Source organism: Ursus maritimus, unplaced genomic scaffold (genome assembly GCF_017311325.1).
Source record: "Ursus maritimus isolate PB19 unplaced genomic scaffold, ASM1731132v1 scaffold_1, whole genome shotgun sequence".
Classification (NCBI taxonomy): domain Eukaryota; kingdom Metazoa; phylum Chordata; class Mammalia; order Carnivora; family Ursidae; genus Ursus; species Ursus maritimus.
This window is the reverse complement of record NW_024423343.1, coordinates 62,093,295-62,115,026: the sequence shown is the minus strand read 5'-3', so window position 1 is coordinate 62,115,026 and position 21,732 is coordinate 62,093,295.

The window sequence follows — 21,732 nt, the reverse complement described above, 5'->3', positions numbered from 1 at the left end:
CACCCAGGCGCCCCACCCTATGTCTTTCATTTGGAGCATTTAGACTATTTACATTTAAAGCAATTATTGACAGGTATGTAATTATTGCCATTTTGTTACTTGTTTTCTGATTGTTTTGTAGTTCTCTGATCCTTTCTGCTTCTCTTGCTTTCCACCCTTGTGATTGGTGACTTTCTTTAGAGTTAGACTTGGATGTTTTTCTCTTTTTCTGTATCTAGTATAGTTTTGTTTTGTGGTGACCATGTGTTCCCTAGGTAAAATTCTATGTATATAGCAGTCTATAGTAAGTTGATGGTTACTTAAGTTCAAATGGATTCTAAAAGCATTACATTTTTATTCCTACCTCTCCACATTTCATGTTTATAGTGTCTTATTTTACATGTTTTCATTTGATGTGTCCCTTAACTAAATTTTTAGATTTAATTGATTTTACTACTTTTATCTATTAATGTTCATGCAGCTTTGTAAATGATCCACCTACTATCTTTACTACATGTTTGCTCTTAGAACTGAAGTATTTTCCTTTCATAATTTTTTACTCCTAGTTATGGCCTTTCGTTTTCTGCTAAAGAAGTGACTTTAAAATTTTTACGAGGCTAGTTTAATGGTGATGAACTCCTTTAACTTTTGTTTGTCTGGGAAACTCTTTATCTCTCTTTCATTTCTGAGTGATAACCTTGCCAGGTAGAGTATTCTTTGTTGTAGATTTTTTCCTTTCAGCACTTTGATTATATTATGCCACTCTCTTCTAGCTCGCAAAGTTTCTGCTAAAAAATCAGCTGATAGGATTTATAGGGTTTCCTTTGTATGTAATCATTCAATGTTCAAGATTCTCTCCTTATCTTTAATTTTTGACACTTTATTATGTGTCTTGGTGTGGATCTCCTTGGGGTTGAGTGTCTCTGTGATTCCTTGTCCTGGACATCTCCTTCTGGGACCCCAATAAAGAGAATGTTAGTACACTTGTGGTCCTAGTGGTCCCTTAATCTATCCTTATTTTTTAAATTCTTTCTTCTTTTTGCTGTTCAGTTTGGTTGTTTTCCATTACCCTCTTTTCCGGATCACTGGTTCTTTTCTTCTGTATCCTCTAATCTGCTGTTTATTCCCTCTAGTGTATTTTTCATCTCACTTACTGTATTCTTCAGCTTTGATTGGTTCCTTTTCTATATTTTCTCCCTCTCTCTCTCTCTCTCTTTTTTTTTTTAATTATCACTGAGTTCATCCACTTTTCTCTCAAGTTCCGTGACAATCTTGATGACCATTGCTTTGAACTCTTTTAGGGTGATTGCTTATCTCTGTTTCATTTAGTTTTTTTCTGAGATTTTTATCTTGTTGTTTGATTTGGAACATATGGCTCTGTCTTTTCATTTTGTCAGATTCTCTGTATTTGTTTTTAGGTATTATGTAGGTAAGCTACTCTTCCTAGTCTTGAAAGTAGTGGTCTTATGAAGAAGGTGTTCTGTCGGACCCAGTAGCATAATCGTTCCTGAGCATCAGATACAGGTGTCCTAAGGGTGCTGCCTGTGTGGGTTGCATGGGCCCTTTTATTATGAGTGGGACATGTATGCTGCAGTGCACTGGTGGGTGGGGCTGTCTGTGACCAGCTGTGACTCCTGAAGGCATACTAGTGGGTGGAGCTTGCACCCCAATGTGGCCAAGTGGGAGGCAAAGCTGTAGGTACTGGGGATATGCTGGTGGGTGGGGATGGTCTTCAGCTTTGCTGCCTGCAATAACTGGCCATAGCTTCCTTGGGTGTAGTGGTTGGTAGTGCTGGCCCCCAGAGCAGCTGGCTGAGAAGCCTGGTTGTAGCTCCTTTGGGCTTGCTGCTGGGTCCGAGGAGTTAGCTCCCAGTGCAGCTGTCTCAGTACAGCCGAGAGGTCTTGCTGTAGCTACCGCAGATGTGCTGCTGGGTGAGTCTGGCCCCCGTTCTCCCAAGGGCTGGAGTCGCTTCAGAGGCTTGCCAGCCCAGCTGGGACTACCTGACAGATGTGGCAGGTGGTGTTTGCTTCGGGGTGATGCCACTCCCATCGGAGGCTGCCCACCAGGGGTGGCATGGCAGGAGCTGCTTGGGAGGGGGTCTGGAGGGCAGACCGAGTGGTGCTATGCTAGCTAGGCTGGAGGAGGGCAGGAAAAATGGCACCCACCAGCATTTCCATTCCCAGAGAAAACTAATTTTTGCTCTTTCAGCACATGCACTAAAATTAGTTGATAGATCTCCCTCATGTATAACCTAGGTGCTTTTCAAACTGCTTCCTCTGTGTTTGGTCTCGGCATGAGTGATGTGCACTGGCACTGCAGGAGCTGAGTCTGGGTTTCCTGTAGCTCTCCGGCTCTGAGTTAAGCCACACTGATTTTCAAAGCCAGATGTTATGGGGTCTCATCTGCCCAGGACAGGTCCCCGCGGCTGAGGATGCCCAATGTGGGACTTGATCCCCTGGCACCTCGGGGTGGACCTATGTACCTGCACTGTCCCTCTCGCTTGTGGGTTGCTCTGCCGGGGTTTTGTTTTGAACCACCATCTCTGCCCCTCTGCCCCTTCTGATGTGGCTTCTTTATGTCTTTAGCTGTGGGAGATTTTCCTGCGAGGCTTCAGGCTGTTTTCACTGTGAGTTGCATCATAGGCAGCTGTTGCCTCAGCAGGGCCACAGGAGCAGGTGAGCTCGGGAGCCTCCTACTCCACAGTCGGCCCGTGGGCCCCAAACCACTATGGTCTTTTTTGCCACGCCCCGGGGCAGGTGAGTCTGCACAAGAGCCCCTCAGTAATAACCCTCCTTACTGCAGGCTGCCACATCAAGGTGGGGTTCCTGTTTTTACCATGTCTCTTTCTCTCCTACCCTTCTCTGTCTGCTCCCTCTATCGAGTGTGTGTGTGTGTGTGTGTGTGTGTGTGTGTGTGTGTGTTCCTAGACATCACTCAGTGCTCACCACAATGAGTGTACTCTTCAGACAGTTCACCCATCCTTCCACCCACCTCTCTGGTCCCCATAAATTTGTTCTCTATATTTAGGAGTCTGTTGTCTTTTTTCCCTTGTTCACTTGTCTTGTTTCTTAAATCCCACACATGAGTGAAATCATATGGTATATTTCTCTGACTGACTTATTTCATTTAGCATTATACTCCAGATCCCTCCATGTTGTTGAAAATGGCAAGATTTCATTCTTTTTTAAAAAAAATATTTATTTGACAGAGAGAGAGATAGCCAGCGAGAGAGGGAGCACAAGCAGGAGGAGTGGGAGAGGAAGAAGCAGGCTCCCAGCAGAGGAGCCTGATGCGGGGCTCGATCCCAGAACGCCGGGATCACGCCCTGAGCTGAAGGCAGATGCTTAATGACTGAGCCACCCAGGCACCCCAAGATTTCATTTTTTTTTTATGAGTAATATTTACTAAATAATATTCCATTGTATATATACCACATCTTCTTTATCCATTCATCTGTCAATGGATATTTGCTTCCATATCTTGGCTGTTGTAAATATGCTGCCATAAACATAGGGGTGTGGATATCTTTTTGAATTAGTGTTTTCATTTTCTTTGGGTAAATATCCAGTAGTAGAATTATTGGATCATAGGTAATTCTATCTTCAATTTTTTGAGAAACCTCCAGACTGTTTTCACAGTGACTGCACCAGTTTGCATTCCCACCAACAGTCCATGAGGTTTCCTTTTTGTCCACATCCTTGCCAACACTTGTGGTTTCTTGGGTTTTTTATTTTAGCCATTCTAACAGGTGTGAGGTGATATTGTTGTGATTTGCATTTCTTTGATGATGAGTGATGTTGAGCATTTTTTCATGTCTGTTGGCCATCTGTATGTCTTTGGAAAAAGGTCTGTTCACGGCTTCTCATTTTTTAATTGGATTATTTGGGGGTTTTTTAGTGTTGTGTAAGTTTTTGATATATTCTGGATACTAACCCCTTACTGGATATGTCTGTTGCAAATATCTTCTCCCATCCAGTAAGCTGTCTTGTTGTTTTGTGGATTGTGCTCTTTTCTGTATAGAAACTATTAATTTTGATGTAGTCCCAATAGCGTATTTTTGCTTTTGCTTCATATGCCTCAGGAGACATATCTAGAAAAATGTTGCAACTGCTGATGTCAGAGAAACTACTGCCTGTGCTCTCCTCTAGGATTTTTATTTAATCCATTTTGAATTTATTTTTGTATATGGTGTAAGAAAGTGGTCCAGTTTTCCCAACACTGTTTATTGAAGAGACTGTCTTTTTCCCATTGCATATCCTTGCTTCCTTTGTTAAAGATTATTTGACCATATAATCATAGATTTATTTGTGGACTCTCTATTCTGTTCCATTGATCTATGTGTCTGTTTTTGTGCTATTACCATACTGTTTTGATTACTACAGCTTTGCAATATAGCTTGAAGTCTGGAATTGTGATAACCTCCAGTTTTGTTCTAAGATGTCTTTGGCTCTTTGGGTTCTTTTGTGATCCCATATAAATTTTAGGATTTTTTAAAAAAGATTTTATTTATTTATTTGACAGAGATAGAGACAGCCAGCGAGAGAGGGAACACAAGCAGGGGGAGTGGGAGAGAAAAAAGCAGGCTCATAACGGAGGAGCCTGATGTGGGGCTCGATCCCAGAACGCCGGGATCACGCCCTGAGCTGAAGGCAGACGCTTAACAGCTGTGCCACCCAGGCGCCCCAATTTTAGGGTTTTTTGTTCTAGTTCTTGTATAAAATGCTGCTGGTATTTTGACACTGATTGCATTAAATCTGGAGATTGTTTGGGTAGTATGGACATTTTAACAATATTTGTTCTCCCAATCCACAGCCATGAAATATCTTTACATTTATTTTTGTCACCTTCAATTTCTTTCATCAATGTTTTATAGTTTTCTTTCACCCCTTTGTTTAAGTTTATTCCTAGGTATCTTATTATTTTTGGTGCAATTGTAAAGGAGATTGTCATCATAATTTCTTTTTTCTGCTACTTTATTATTAGTATATAGAAATGCAATGGATTTCCTGTGACCTTAATGAGTTCACTTATCAGTTCTAATATTTTGGTGGAGTTTTTAAAATTTTCTATTTAGAAAGTATCAAAGCATCTGCAAATATTTAAAGTTTTACTTTCTTATCAATTTGGATGCCTTTAATTGTTGTTGTTGTTGTCGTTGTTGTCTGAATGCTGTGGCTAGGACTTATAGTACTTTGTTGAATAGAAGTGGTGAGAGTGGACCTCCTTGTCTCATTCCTGATCTTAGGGGAAAAGCTTTCAGTTTTTCATCATTGAGCATGATGTTATCTGTGGGTTTTTCACCTATAGCCTTTATTATGTTAAGGTATGTTCCCTCTAAGCCTACCTTATTGAGGGCTTTTATTGTGAATAGATGTACTTTGTCAAAAGCTTTTTCTGCATCTACTGAAATGATTATATGGTTTATTCTTTCTCTTATTGATGTCATGTACCACATTGATTGATTTGCAAAACTGGAATCACTGTTGAATCCCAGAAATAAATTCAACTTGATCGTGGTGAATGATTTTTTAAGGTATTGTTGGATTCGGTTGGCTAGTATTTTGTTGAGGATTTTTGCATTTATGTTCATCAGAGATAGTGGCCTGTAGTTCTTTTTTTGTAGTGTCTTTTTCTATTTTTGTTCCAGGGTGATGCTGTCCTCAGAGAATGAATTTGGAAGCTTTCCTTCCTTTTCTATTGTTTGGAACAGTTTGAGAAAAGTAGGTATTAACTCTTCTTTAAATGTTTCGTAGAATTCACCTGTGAAGTCATCTGGTCCTGGACTTTCGTTGTTTTGTTTTTATTCCTAATTCAATTTCATTGCTGGTGATTGTTCCAGTCAAGTTTTCTATTTCTTCCTGCCTCAGTTTTGGTAGGTTGTATGTTTCTAGGAATGTATCCACTTTGAGGTTGTCCAATTTGTTGGCATGTAATTTTTCATAATGTTCTTTTATACTTCTTTGTATTTCTGTGGTGTCCGTTATTATTTCCCCTCTTTCATTTCTGATTTTGAGTCCTCTCTCTCTCGCTCTCTCTCTTTCTCTCTCTTTCTTTATGAATCCAGCTAAAGGATTATTAATTTTGTTGATCTTTTCAAAGAACTAACTCCTGGTTTCATTGATTTTTGTCTATTTTTTGTTTGTTTCATTATCATTTATTTCTGCTCTAATCTTTATTATGTCCTTCCTTCTGGTTTTGGGTTCTTTCTTTTTTTTCTAGCTCCTTTAGGTGTAAGGTCAGATTGTTTTGAGTTTTTTTCTTCTTGAGGCAGGACTGTATTGCTATAAACATTCCTCTTAGAACCACTTTTGCTACATCTCAAAGATTTTGGAACTCTGGGTTTTCATTTTCATTTGTCTCCATGTGTTTTTGGATTCCCTCTTTCTTTTTTTTATTTTAATGTTTTTTTATTATGTTAGTCACCATACAGTACATCCCTGGTTTCCAATGTAAAGTTCGATGATTCATTAGTTGCATATAACACCCAGTGCACCATGCAATACGTGCCCTCCTTACTACCCATCACCGGTCTATCCCATTCCCCCACCCCTCTCCCCTCTGAGGCCCTCAGTTTGTTTCTCATAGTCCATAGTATTTCATGCTTCATTCCCCTTCTGATTACCCCTCCTTTCTTTATCCCTTTCTTCCCCTACCGATCTTCCTAGTTCTTATGTTCCATAGATGAGAGAAATCCTATGATAATTGTCTTTCTCTGCTTGACTTATTTCACTTAGCATTATCTCCTCCAGTGCCGTCCATGTTGCAGCAAATGTTGAGAATTCGTTCTTTCTGAGAGCTGAGTAATATTCCATTGTATATATGGACCACAACTTCTTAATCCAGTCATCTGTTGAAAGGCATCTCTGTTCCTTCCACGCTTTGGCTATTGTGGACAATGCTGCTATGAACATTGGGGTGCATATGGCCCTTCTCTTCACTACATCTGTATCTTTGGGGTAAACACCCAGTAGTGCAATGGCTGGGTCATAGGGTAGTTCAATTTGTAACTTTTTAAGGGACCTTCACACTGTTTTCCAGAGTGGCTGTACTAACTTGCATTCCCACCAACAATGTAGGAGGGATCCCCTTTCTCCACATCCTCTCCAACAATTGTTGTTTCTTGCCTTGTCAATTTTTGCCATTCTAACTGGCATAAGGTGGTATCTTAGTGTGGTTTTGATTTGAATTTCCCTGATGGCTAATGATTTTGAACATTTTTTCATGTGTCTGTTAGCCATTTGTATGTCTTCATTGGAAAAGTGTCTGTTCATATCTTCTGCCCATTTTATGATTTGTTTATTTGTTTCTCGTGTATTGAGTTTGAGAAGTTCTTTGTAGATCTTGGATACCAGTCTTTTATCTGTAGTGTCATTTGCAAATATATTCTCCCATTCCGTGGGCTGCCTCTTAGTTTTTTTGACTGTTTCCTTGGCAGTGCAGAAGCTTTTTATCTTGATGAAGTCCCATAAATTCATTTTATCTTTTGTTTCTCTTGCCTTTGGGGATGTGTCATGAAAAAGGTTGCTTTGGCCGATGTCGTAGAGGTTGCTGCCTATGTTCTCCTCTAGAATTTTGATGGATTCCTGTCTCACATCGAGGTCTTTCATCCATTTGGAGTTTATTTTTGTGTATGGTGTGAGAGAGTGGTCAAGTTTCATTCTTTTGCATGTAGCTGTCCAATTTTCCCAGCACCATTTATTGAAGAGACTGTCTTTTTCCCACCGGATGTTTTTTCCTGCTTTATCAAAGATTAGTTGCCCAAAGAGCCGAGGGTCCATTTCTGGGCTCTCTATTCTGTTCCATTGGTCTATGTGTCTGTTTTTGTGCCAGTACCATGCTGTCTTTGTGATCACAGCTTTGTAGTACAGCTCGAAATCCGGCATTGTGATGCCCCCAGCTTTGTTTTTCCTTTTCAACAGTTCCTTGGAGATTCGGGGCCTTTTCTGTTTCCATACAAATTTAAGGACTATTTGTTCCAGTTCTTTGAAAAATGTCCTCGGTATTTTGATCGGGATAGCATTGAAAGTGTAGATTGCTCTGGGTAGCATGGACATTTTAACTATGTTAATTCTTCCAATCCATGAGCATGGAATATCTTTCCATCTTTTTATGTCTTCCTCAATGTCTTTCAAGAGTGATTTATAGTTTCTAGAATATAGGTCCTTTACGTCTCTGGTTAAGTTAATTCCAAGGTAACGTATGGTTTTTGGTGCTATTGTAAATGGGATGGATTCCCTAATTTCTCTTTCTTCGGTCTCGTTATTCGTGTATAGAAATGCAACTGATTTCTGAGCATTGATTTTGTATCCCGCCACGTTACTGAATTGCTCTATAACTTCTAATAGTTTGGGAGTGGCTTCTTTTGGGTTTTCCATATAGAGTATCATGTCATCTGCAAAGAGAGACATTTTGACTTCTTCTTTGCCAATTTGAATACCTTTGATCCCTTTTTGTCGTCTGATTGCTGTTGCAAGGACTTCTAGTACTATGTTGAATAATAGTGGCGAGAGTGGGCATCCTTGTCGAGTTCCTGATCTTAAGGGAAAGGCTTCCAGCTTTTCCCCATTGAGAATAATATTTGCAGTAGGCTTTTCATAGATGGCTTTTATGAGATTGAGAAATGTACCTTCTATTCCTACACTCTGAAGGGTTTTAATCAGGAAAGGATGCTGTATTTTGTCAAATGCTTTTTCGGCATCGATTGAGAGGATCATATGGTTCCTGAGTCTTTTCTTGTTGATATGATGTATCACGCTGATTGATTTGCGAATATTGAACCACGCTTGCATCCCAGGTATGAATCCCACTTGATCGTGATGGATAATCCTTTTAATGTACTGTTGGATTCTATTAGCAAGTATCTTGTTGAGGATTTTGGCGTCCATATTCATTAGGGAAATCGGTCTGTAATTCTCCTTTTTGAGGGGGTCTTTGCCTGGTTTGGGGATCAAGGTAATATTGGCCTCATAGAATGAGTTTGGTAGCTTTCCTTCTGTTTCTATTTTTTGAAATAGCTTTAGGAGAATAGGTATTATTTCTTCTTTGAATGTTTGGTAGAATTCCCCAGGAAAACCGTCCGGCCCTGGAATTTTGTTATTTGGAAGGTTGTTTATCACTGACTCAATTTCTTCATAATTAATTGGCCTGTTTAAGGAATCAATTTCTTCCGGTTTCAATCTTGGTAGTTTATAGGTTTCCAGGAAGGATTCCATCTCTTCCAGATTGCTTAGTTTATTGGCATATAGCTGTTGATAAAAATTTCTAATAATCCTTCCAATTTCAATGGTGTTCGTCGTGACCTCTCCTTTTTCATTCATAATTTTAATAATCTGGGTCCTTTCTCTTTTCTTTTGGATAAGTCTTGCCAGTGGTCTGTCAATTTTATTGATTCTCTCAAAGAACCAGCTTCTAGTCCTGTTGATCTGCTCTACTGTACTTCTGGTTTCTGCTTGATTGATTTCAGCTCTAATTTTGGTCAACTGCTTCCTCGTGCGTGGATTAGGCCTGTCCCTCTGTTGCTGTTCCAGCTTCTTGAGGTGAGAATATAAAAACTGCATTTTAGATTTTTCTATTCTTTTGAGTGAGGCTTGGATGGCTATGTATTTCCCCCTTAGGACTGCCTTTGCAGTATCCCATAGGTTTTGGACTGTTGTATTTTCATTCTCATTGGTCTCCATAAATTGTTTAAATTGATTTTTGATTTCCTGGTTTATTGAGTCATTCCTGAGCAGGATGGTTCTTAGTCTCCAAGTGTTTGAGTTTCTTCCAAATTTTTCCTTGTGGTTGAGTTCCAATTTCAGAGCGTTGTGGTCTGAGAATATGCAGGGGATAATTTCAATCTTTTGGTATCGGTTGAGACCTGTTTTGTGTCCCAGAACATGGTCTATTCTTGAGAATGTTCCATGGGCATTAGAATAGAATGAGTATTCTTTGGTTCTGGGGTGTAGTGTTCTATATATATCTATGAGGTCCAACTCGTCGAGTATGGCATTCAAAGCCTTTGATTCTTTGCTTAGTTTTTGCCAGGGTGTTCTGTCTATTTCTGAGAGTGGAGTGTTGAGGTCCCCTACTATTAATGTATTTTTATTTATATTCAGAATGGATGGAGAAATACAGCCTTGCTGGATAGAGGATGCTTGGCTGCATGTTTTTCTCTGAAAGAGCTTTAAAAATGCCCCCCCAACCCTTTCTCTCATTCCAGGTCTGTGTAGACAGGTCTGACGTAATTCTGATACCTTTGCCTTGGTACGTGAGAAATTTCTTTGCCCTGGCCACTTTCAATACTGTATCCTTGAATCTAATATTTGCGAATTGCTCTATGACGTTTGTGGCATAGGTTGAGCTTGGGAGGGGTCCTCTCTGCCTCTTGGACATGAATGTTTGTTTCCCTCGCTAGATTAGGGAAGTTTTCAGCTACAATTTGTTCAAATATCTCTTCTAGACCTCTGTTTTTCTCCACCCCCTCGGGGATGCTGATGATTCTGATATTGGAACGTTTCATTGAGTCAGTAATCTCCCGTAACCTACATTCCTGTGCATGGATTTTTTTGAGTCCAGATTCTATTTTAGATTTTTCTTCTAACCCATCCTCCAATTCGCTGATTCGTCTTCTGCCTCATTCACCCTGGCCGTCAGAGCCTCTAGTCTTGACTGCATTTGGCTCATAGAATTTTTAATTTCTGCCAAATTCGCTCTCATTTCCACCCTTAGAGATTCTATATTCTCATTAACATTTTTTTAAATACTTTCTTCAAGTCTGCACATCATCTTGACCATCGTTACTCTGAATTCCATTTCTGATAATTTGGTTATATCCATATCCATTAGTTCTGTGGCAGAGACCACAGACTCATTGTCTTTTCTTTGCTGGGGGGGATTTCTCCTTCTCGTCATTCTGATGAGGAGAGGTTGCGGGGTTGTCCAGAGCCCAAATTATTGACCGGGACCCAGACAGTGTGCCCTTGTTTTATAGGGATATTTGGGATGTGGGCTTCTTGATTTTTCAGCCTACCTTCCGGGGGAGGGGCCTGCCGCACTGATACTCAGGCAACCCTGTTTGGGTAGAGTCTCCGTGTCCCCTGCTAGGGGGATGGGGGTGGGCACACTGTGAGCTGGTATTTCCAGGCTTTTGTTCTCTGGTGGCTTTCCCTGGCGGTTTGCTGTGCCTCTTCTGAGAGAGCAGCAGTGGCCGAATCTCAGCCTCTGTCTCAGAACAGAGGGATCGTGGACTGTTCTCCACTGATGTTCTGGCCACTTTAACTCTGTTCCTGTTGGTGCTGCTCAACCCTGCAGCGTCCTGGGATGTGCGCCACACACCCAGCGTCCCAGCCCTCACTTCCAGGGCCGGCGCGTCTCTGTCTTTTGTGTTTCTAACACCGCCAGCCGCCCCCGTGTGCTCCCGGAGCTCCCGGTCTCAGTCTGGTTCCTGTGAGCACACCGGAGCTCCGTTTCAGTCTGGTGGTGTGCACTCCCGGCTCACGGTCTCAGTCTGCTCCCTGCGGGTGCCAGTTCGCGAGTCCACCCGCTCCCCCGTGCAGGTGGCTACCGCTTCCCGGTGCCGGAACGCGGCGGCTCCCTCCCCCTTCCGTTTATCTTCCGATATCTGTGCGCGGTTTCATGGCTCCCCGCTTCATACCTCAATACCCAGCACTGAAGATGTTCATTTGTAGAGATCCAGATGTATCTTCCTGCGTCTCAGGCTGATTCTGTGGATGTTCAGGCTGGTCTGGTTCCTATCCAGCTCAACTCAGGGGACCGGCTGAAAAAGGGGTCCCTACTCCTCTGCCATCTTAAGTCTAACCTGTATTTCCTCTTTCATCTCTTGGTTGTCCCCTCAATTGTTTGGTAGCACATTATTTAAGCTGCATGTATTTGTGTTCTTTCCAGACTTTTTCTAGTTTTATAGAGTTGTGATCAGAAAAGATGCATGGTATGACTGCAGTCTTTTTTAATTTGTTGAAAGTTGTTTTGTGGCCTAACATGTGATCTGTTCTAGGGAATGTTCCATGTGCCCATGAAAAGAGTGTGTATTCTGTTTTAGGTTGGAAGGTTCTGAATATATCTATTGGATCTATCTGGTCTAATGCCACTGTTTCCTTATTGATTGTTTGAATGACCTATCCATTGATGGAAGTGTGGTGTTCAAGTCCCCTGTTATTATTGTATTATTATTGATTACTCTTATGTTTATTATTAGCTGCTTTATGCATTTGGGTGCTCCTATGTTAGGTGCATAAGTATTTATAATTGTTATGTCTTCTTGTTGGATTGTTCCCTTTATGATTATATAGTGTTCTTTGTCTTTTGCTACAGTCTGTTTTAGTCTATTTTGTTTGATATAAGTATTGCTACCCCAGCTTTCTTTTCACTTCCATTTGCATAATAAATGCATTTTTGTTTATTCTATTTCATGAATTTTGTTTTGTGAATCCTTTGACTGATTTTTTTTATATGTTTATATTTAATTTTACCGTTTTCATTCTTCCTACTTTCCTTACTCCTGCTTATGGTTTTTCCTTTCCACTCACAGAGTACCCTTTAATACTTCTTGTAAGGCTGGTTTTGTTGGTGATGAATTCCTTTAACTTGTTTGTCTTGGAAACTTCAACTCACCTTCTATTCTGAATGACAGCCTTGTTACATAAAGTATCCTTGGTTGCAGATGTTTCTCTTTCAGCACTTTGAATATATCATGCCATGCCCTTGTGGCCTACAAAGTTTCTGCTAAGAAATCAGCTGATAGCCTTATGGAATTTCCCTTGTATGTAACTGTTTTTTATTGTTGCTTTTAAAATTCTCTTTATTACTACTTTTTGCCATTTTAATTACTAGGTGTGTTTGTGTGGACTTCCTTGGGCTGATTTTGTTGGGGGCTCTCTGCCTCCTGGTTCTGGATTTCTGTTTCCTTCCCAAGATTCAGGAAGTTTTCAGCTATTATTTTTTTCAAATAAATTTTTGGCCCCTTTCTATGTTCTCCTTCTGGGATCCCTTTAGTGCAAATGCTATTACACTTGATGTTGTTCAGGTCCCCTAAACTTTGTTTTGTATTTTTTTCTTTCTCCTCTTCAGCTTGATTGCTTTCCATTACTTTATCCTCCAGGTCACTGATCCATTCTTTTGCTTCTCTTCATCTTACTATTTTTTCCCTCTAGTGTAATTTTAATTTCAGTTATTGAGTTCTTCATCTCTGAATGGTTCTTTATGTTTTCTGTTTGTTGAAGGTCTCACTGAGGTTCCCTATTCAAGTCCCAGTGTTGTTATTCTCTTCATTTTGCTTAGTTCTCTTGCTGGGATGTTGTCCTGTTCTTTCATTTGGGACATATTCCTCCATCTCCTCACTTTGCCTAACTCTGTGCCTATTTCTACGTGTTAGAAAAGTCAGCTACATCTCCTGCTCTTGAAAGTAGTGGCCTTAAGAAGAGGTTCTGTGGCGCCCTGCAGTGCAATATTTCTGGTTCACCAGAACCTGGTACTTCAGCGGTATCTCCTATACGTGTTGCCTGTCCCCTACTGTTGTGGCTGAGCCACATTTGCCCTCAGTCTAGCTGTCTGCAATGGCTCTCCTTGGCTGTTGTGGGTAAAGTTTGGTCTCTGTGTTGATAGTGGCCAGTCTTGGGCTGCCTTGGGCTTGAGTTAGGTCAGAGCAGGTGTTTGCTAGGGCTGTGGTAGCAACAAACTGTAGGATGTTCTTGTGTCATCCCCTGAGAAGCTTTTGCTGGTGGGTGGGACATGCAGTCAGAGCAAATGTCTGCCACCAGCCCACAGCTGGAGCCGCAGTTGAACTGGTATGTGTAGTTTTCTTGTCCTCTCCCTGGGGCAGGAGTCACTTTGGGGTGGTGCTGACCTCCACTGGGGCTGCTTGCACACTGCCATGCTTGTGGTGCTGCTTTGGATGCTGTGGGCAGGCTGGGGGGTTGGCCTGCAGGAAAACATGCAGGGACACGGTGATAGCAAGGTTTGCACTGGTCCACTGTGGGAGGGGACCTGGAGCCACTTTGGACAACTCCTACCATGGCCAGGTGGGAGGCGGAGGTCCACAGGAGAACCTATCATTTCTTTTTTCATGCTGTTCAATTAGCCCTCAGTTCTTTAGGGGAAACTGCTCTATGTATAGATGTAGATTCGGTGTGTTTGTGAAAGGAGGTGAGCTCAGGGTCTTCTTGTGCCACCATCTTGGACCACCTCTTGAATGTTTCAATTTTAAATACAAAGTTCATGGAGGCCTCATTAAGGAAGTAACGCTTATGCAAAGACTTGGAGGAGAGGGAATTAGCCAAGGAGAACTGGGAGAAGCCTGTTTCCAAAGGAATAACTAAAGCAGTGCCTGGTGTGTTCAAAGACAACAAGGAAGTTGGTTGTGGCTGAAGTTCAGGGAGCAGAGGAAAGTAGGAGAGAAGATCATGGAAATGATGGGGAACCAGACAATGTAGAGACCCTTAGCTCTCTATAGCTACACTCAGGACAGCAAGGAGGTCTTTGGTAGAAGATAAGCACTGGGGAAGGAGACAGGATTCGATCTGTACGTAAGAATTTTTTTTTTTTTTTTTTTTTTTTTGTAGACCCGGTACTGATTATATTTTCTTAAGACCAATACAAGGTATTTCAAGGCTCCATATTCACCTAAGAACCTATAAAATTTGACAACTACACTCCTATCATCCTGTGTTTTGGGCTATGTGGTGAAAAAGCTGCTTTTAAGAATGTGTTTGAGGAAAAATCCTCATAGTTGAGTGCCTAGCTCTCCCTCCTCATTTTGAATGGGCTTTGGTCTGAGAGCTCTTTTGAGGCTGACCCTCCAAAAACGACCAGCTCGTAGACATCAATTGTGAACTCAAGGACAAAGAATGAACATGGAGTCTTAGCTGTCTTCAGCAGAGAACACGGTAGATAAGCTTCTCTGGCTCAGTCATTGTTGAAAAATCATTTTTCTGCAGCTAAGGATTTCAAGGTGACTTGATGGAACTTTGTTTATATATCAAATATCTCCTTGTGTACTCAACATGGTTCTTCCTGACCTGGTGTCTCTGTGGATGGTGTTTTTGGGATCATCTGCATTTAATATATTCTAAGATTAAAATCTTCAGAAACACAAACATTGGTCCCACTCAAAAAACTGGTCTCATATTTGTATGATATTTCTTTTTAATAGTAAGGGATTTTCTTTCTATGCAGAGCACAAAAAAACACAAGGCTGGGAGTTAGAAAGCCTGGGTCCTAAGAAAGGTTGCCAGGAGATTAGAACAGATGACCTCTGAAATCCTGCTATCTTTTAAAAAACAGATTCAGTAAGTCTAAATTTGAGGGAATTATATAATTATAATAGCCTTCATTTATCCATTCAATTATTGCACAATTTGTCTAAGTTAAGTCTTACATATATGGCTGTTAATACAATAGTCACAGGGTTCTTATTTCCATGGTGTAGCTCTCTTCAGAAGTGTCTAATTGATCGGCGTTGTCTAGATTGCTGTGCTGTAAAATACTGTAAAATATTCTGCAGCTCAATGACCAAAATGCAAAGGCTCCCTGCACAAGTGGAGCACAGGCATTGATGATACTCTTTTTAAAAGGCAACACCAAACGACTTCCTGAAATTTACAGGGTTTATCACATGGAGCTCAGCATTATCAGTGTTTACATATAAGTCTCCTATCTTCCTGATGGAGGGCAAAGAACTATATAAAACAAGGGACAGAAAGGATTTAGACTCAAAGGTGAATTTTATGGTAGTGAGCATGGTCCAGGTGATACTTCAATGAGAAGTTGAACCTTATTCTATACCATGCTGGTACTGAGAAGTTGAAGAAATCCTTGCGTGATCCCCAAGGTGGTTCTAGTGATGGACATGTCAACCCTTTCTCTTTTAACCCAACTGAAGCATCAATCCGTTTCACGGTTCTGAGCTGATCTTTTCAGCAATTTGCTACTTCAAGTCTACATATCTGTCAGTCACTCTTAAATTCATTTTACACAGCTGACTGTGGTGTTATCACAGTCTTCCTTATACTAATGCAGTTAGTAGTTGTGTGGGTTTGAAAGGCTGCCAACACAGAGGAACAGCTGAACATGCTACTACCCAGGCAGACTGTCTTTTTCTTGATCATCCTGTAACTGCCATTTGCAATTTTTATACCTGGATTCTTTGCTGGTCTGACTGAAGTCATTGGTTTTCAACAATATATGTCTCCTAATGGATTTTTATTTTCTTGCCAGTTATATTGTATTTTCCAACACATGTTGAGTAAGGGTGTGTACCAGACCACATTACCAAGTCTCCTTTGCAACTACTCCTGTAAGCAGCTTCTACTGTTAGTTGTTTAGAGGGCAATCAAAAAACATAATATAGGGGAAATGTAGATTTAATGGGGAGGCAATTGGCCTAGTAGGAAGATACATGTGAATTCAAATTCCAGTACTGCCATTCACTAGCTGTTGACTCTTGGGTAGGTTACTGAACTTCTCTGAACTCCATTTCCTTTATCTGTAATTTGGACACAAGTATACCTGCTTTGCATAGTTATAAGATTAAGAGATCATACATATGAGAAGCACTTGGAATAAGGTAGTTACTCTGTGTTTAGTATCTTTAGTAATGTTAACTATTATTTTTTTTTAAGATTTTATTTATTCAAGAGAGAAACAGAGCACAAGAAACAGAGGGAGAGAGAGAGAAGCAGACTCCCTGCTGAGCAGGGAGCCCAATGTAGGGCTCAATCCCAGGACCCTGCAATCATGACCTGAGCTGAAGGCAGACGCTCAACAATCCGAGCCACCCCAGTGCACCTAAGGTTAACTATTTTTAACCTTAATTTAATCATTAACTATTTACAAGACAGCAATGCTAGAAAGGATAGGAATGTGCAATCTCTAAGATCCTGGTTTTAACTTAGATTTTTGGAGTCGACAGGGAAGCTGTGGCTGCTTTACCCACAAATGCCAGTGTGAGTGGGTAGGATGGTTGGTCAGGTGTCTCCCTCCTCACCTCTCCTTTCCTCAACACGCTTCCTGCCACTCCTCTCGCAGCAGGAGCTCTATGGGCACAGAAAAGAGCTTGATGGAATGGCTCCTATTGAGGGTATAGGCCCAGAAATAGAAATATTTTTAATATTTTAAGACCATGTCTACAGGTAAATTGAGAAATAAAAATTATATATTTAAGGTGTACAACTTGAGGTTTTGATATACACACAGATTGTGAAATAATCAGCACAGCCAAGCTAATTAACATATCCATCTTTTTAACTTCAAATAGGTTGATCCTGACTCTCCCTGTACAACTCTGCTATAACAAAGGAGCCTAATTAACTGATTAGAATTTCTAAAACTCAATTCACCAACAGCTCAACTGTTACAGCTGCGTGGATGGACCCGTACAGTCAAGCAGCAACCGGTTTATTCATTCGTCTGCTCACTTGGGCCTCTAGAATGTTCATGTTGGAGAGGAAGTTAATGATCAACTAATTAATCCCCCTCAATCTAAAAATGAGTACACTGAGGCTTAGCGAAGTGAAATTGAACCTGGGTGAGGTCACAGTGACAGTCGGCAACAAAGCCTGAGCAGAAGCTATTTTGGTCTTAACATTTTATTACCAAAGAATGTAATTGGTTTATTTTTTTGTTTAGATTCCTTTTTTTTTTTTTTTAAGACGTTTAAAGTAATCAGACTGAAACCATCCCTGCCCAAACAACTCTCTCTCATCCTTTGATCTTGGAAAAATGACGCACCTTCCTGGACCTGGAAGCCACATCACAGAAGACTGATGAACTCCGAAGCTATGATACAAATCATGAACTGAAAGGCAGGTGCGGCATCTTTGACTCGGTGCAGTTACCGGGAAGAGCAGGCAGGGCCCCTTGCGAGACTCAGTACCTCATCTGTCATGAAGAACTTTGTTCCCAAACTTAGAGTTCCCTATCCCAAAGTGTATTAATTTCAGGCCCCACAAAATCTGGGTTTGCCCTTAGCAAGGCAGCTCTCAAAGGTCTGGTGGAAATGCCTCGGAGTCCACCCGACGGGTTCAGTTCCTTTCCGTTACCTACTAGCTGGCTGACTTTGGAAGAGTTTCCTCGGACCTCTGTATAGCTATTTCCTCATCTGTAACCCGCATAATGAAGCCAATTAATTTCCCAGAGTTGAGAGGCTTCAGCAAGGTGAGTTGGAAGTTGTTGGTTTAGTGCCTGGCACAGAGAAAACCTGCAGTAACGTGTGTATCATGTAGGGAGGTTGTCTGATAGGATTGCGGGTGTTGGCTTTAGAACCAGATTTAGATTTACCTTCCTTCAAGTTCCTGCCACATGTGTGACACTGATTGTGTGACTCTGGGCAGCTTTGGCCTTCCAAGGTTTAGTTCTCTCATGTGTAACATGGGGTAATGAAACTCAACCAACAGAGTTACTTAAGATTAGATGAGATGATGTAAAGCGCTTAGCAAAGTGACTGCTTTTGGCTGCAAGAACAATAAAAAAAAAACATTCAAAAGGGCTTAAAGCAGAGGCTTTCAAACTTGCTACAACCCACACTGAGAATTAGGTCTTCCCTTGTTACTCGGTGTACACATAAACATCACAGGACGACTGTGTGAATCAGACTGGATAATGCAAATGGCCAAGCTTCGTACAGGGCTCTTTCTAGAGCGTTGGAAAATAGTGCTGGATCTGAAATCAGGGTTTCCTGATAACATGCACGAACAGTGCTGGCATTTCAGTATGCCTCTTCCTCAATCCTCCACTTTGATTCTCTTATTTCCTTTTTTCAGAATCCCATAGAGTTTGGAGAGAGGAGAAAAAAGACTGAGGTTTGTGAAAAATCTGAGCGTATGCACTCTTACTCTGATCACTAGTTACTCCGAACTTCATTACTTAACGCATGTAAGTGCTGCCAGAATTGTTCAGTACCCAATTGTTCATCTGGGTGAGGCTGGACCAGAGCGCTGTCGATACCACTTTGTAAAGCAGCACACTATCCTCCTCCTCCTCCCAGATTAGGTACCTGCTATTTTACTGAATATTCTATCTAGACAGTAGGCCAGCTTCCTCCGCGATAAATGACAAGTCTTGGTTTCTCAAGCCGGTTTTCTACATGAGGGACAAACACACTATAGGAATGATTATTCCATTACTGCCCTTTCATCATTCTGTAGCAAATTCAAATACCAACAGCATAAGATTGCAACTTTTAATAACATTCCCTGCCCTTTGATGAGTTATGAGCTAAATTATGGGCTCAATAAACTTCAGCTAATGATGTTTTGTCTGCCATAACTCATGCAGGGGGAAGTTTTATGTATCTCTCTTAGCTTTTTCACCTGGGGATGCTCGATTAAAAACAGCATCCGTTGGTTTGGCACAAGACGCACAGTGGCTGGTAACCTAATTGTGTGCATTTTTCTTCACTGTTCTTAGATTCCCAAACTCCTTGGCTAGGTTTGGTGAGCAAGGCCCAAGGCAGCAGATAAAAGGATATCACTGTTATTTGACCATGCGTTTTCCCCGTGGCAAAATATCATCTAGGCAACCACTGGGACATTTTGGAAACAGGTATTTTTGACCATTTTTTATGCGTTGTCTCTTTCAGTGGAGCGCAGGCCCCCCCCCCCCCCCATTTTTGGGTGGTGGTTTGGGTGTTAGTTGATATACTGAGGAAGTGAGTCACTTCCTCATTTTCAACACGTGTTCCTACCATCTGCACCAGTTACATGCATTAAAGTGTTTTCATTATTCCTGGGGGCACATCCCAAGCACCAAACTCCAGGCAGTTGCATCAGCTTTAAGAGAACACTCACTTATAACCAAACCCATTACACTCGAATTTTTAGTTCATGCAGATACACAATGGAAATTACTTGAAAGCCATTTGTTTATGGCTGCTAGGCCTAGTCATAGACGTCTTAAAACTCAGAACCCCGAGGGGGAATGTTCTAGCCCCACCCACCATGGCACACCATACACTCTCAACCTGCCCCTTTATATCCTGGTGAGAGCCAAGGGTCGTTAGCTAGGATTGCCTAACAGCTCTGACAATAAATTATGTGCCTCAAAACCAAGGTGTATCTGATTCCCTGTAAGCGGGATCTTAACTGTATAACCATTTCATTTTAACTTGATCCTATGATCTTCCTATCACAACCTAAATGGGTCTCACTAAGCAACAGTTTGTTATCAAATAGGCTTCCAAGAAAAAAGACCTAGGATCACTTACTGTCAAATGCAAATCCGAATTTTTCACAGAAGTCTTCCAATGTGAATGGGCTCATCCTCACCATCTCTGTAATGTAACTTGGAGGGTTCACATGGGAGGTATATTGCTTAAAACTAAATAGACCATAGGTTCATTATTGAAATGAGTGATTGAAAAATATGAATGCAAAATTTTTACATGCTAAAATCGTTGTACATAGGACTGTTTTTTTGAGGGGATTCTTGGGTCTTCCCCTAAAGACTACTACCTCACCCTACCCAGACAGGAAGAGGAGGTGGCCATCCACCATGTTTATTCTACCAGCACATAAGATATGCAACACATAAGGAACTTTACAAGGGTACTTTTTTTAGAAAAATTTTCATCACACATGATTTATGGGTGTCTCTAAAAGTTTTTACTTCTTTTTCTTAAGTGGAGCCCAACGTGGGGCTTGAACTCATGACCCTGAGATCAAGACCTGAGCCGAGATCAAGAGTTGGATGCTTAACCAACTGAGCCACCCAGGTACCCCTCTAAAAGTTATTTTAAACACAGAAAACCATTTTGTTCACATAACGACGATATATTGGAGTTAAAATGAGATAAAAGGGAACTTGCTTTTTTTTTTTTACAATTTTGCAAATTAACCACAATAGAAGCACCCTGGACGCAGAACAGTTTTTGTATGAATTTAGACAGTCATGGGTGCCTTGATTTTACCACGAGGTTGTGAACCCACCTGTTTGTCAATGCAAACAGATAATACCAAATATGTGTTCAGTGAAGTTTCGGTCCTTGCCAGTGAACAGAACCACAGCACTGCACTGCTGCGTGTCCTCTTTAATCGAAAGCTTGGTTAAGGGAAACAGTCATGGAGGACTGCCTGAAGGATACACAGTGCACTCGTGCCTTTACACTTTCCGAGTACAGTACTGCTTGGACCATGCTCTCAGCTCCTTGATGACTGGCACTTCCTATCACATAACCTGCCTCTGGGCATCTGCTGAAAGTACTAGAAAAGTAAGTGTGTCCAAAATTTACTATGTGTGTACTGTAGGACTGTTTTGCAGTTTCTGAATACATAAGTTTAATTTCCTAGAGAAATTTCATTCCAGGCTTTAGTACTAGGAAAAAATGTATTTCTCCTAACTTTAAAAAGAAAAATGTTACAGATTGGGCTGTATCTGCTCAGACACCTCTTCGCGACTGGTGGGTTGGACGCTCTCAGCCTGAGCTTTGTCCTCCTCCAACAATTCTGCAAGGCCTCACGTGTCATGTCTGTGTACGGCCCTGACCCTGGTGATCATACTGTTAACCAGTTCTTATGGGCCCTTCATTTTAAAACAATCTTTGTCTTAGTATTTGAGGGGGTTTATGTACATTCACATAAAATCAGTAAGGATACGCGACTCTGAGCATACATTATTCTATGATACGTATTCCTATGTTGCAAAACTAGGGTTCTCCACGCATGTTTTACTTTCTCAGAAGATGATGAGGGTCTTGTCTTATACTGGTTTTGTCCACAAGGTGTATACAGTGTTAATATGCTCTGGATATCAGAACCCGGGCCT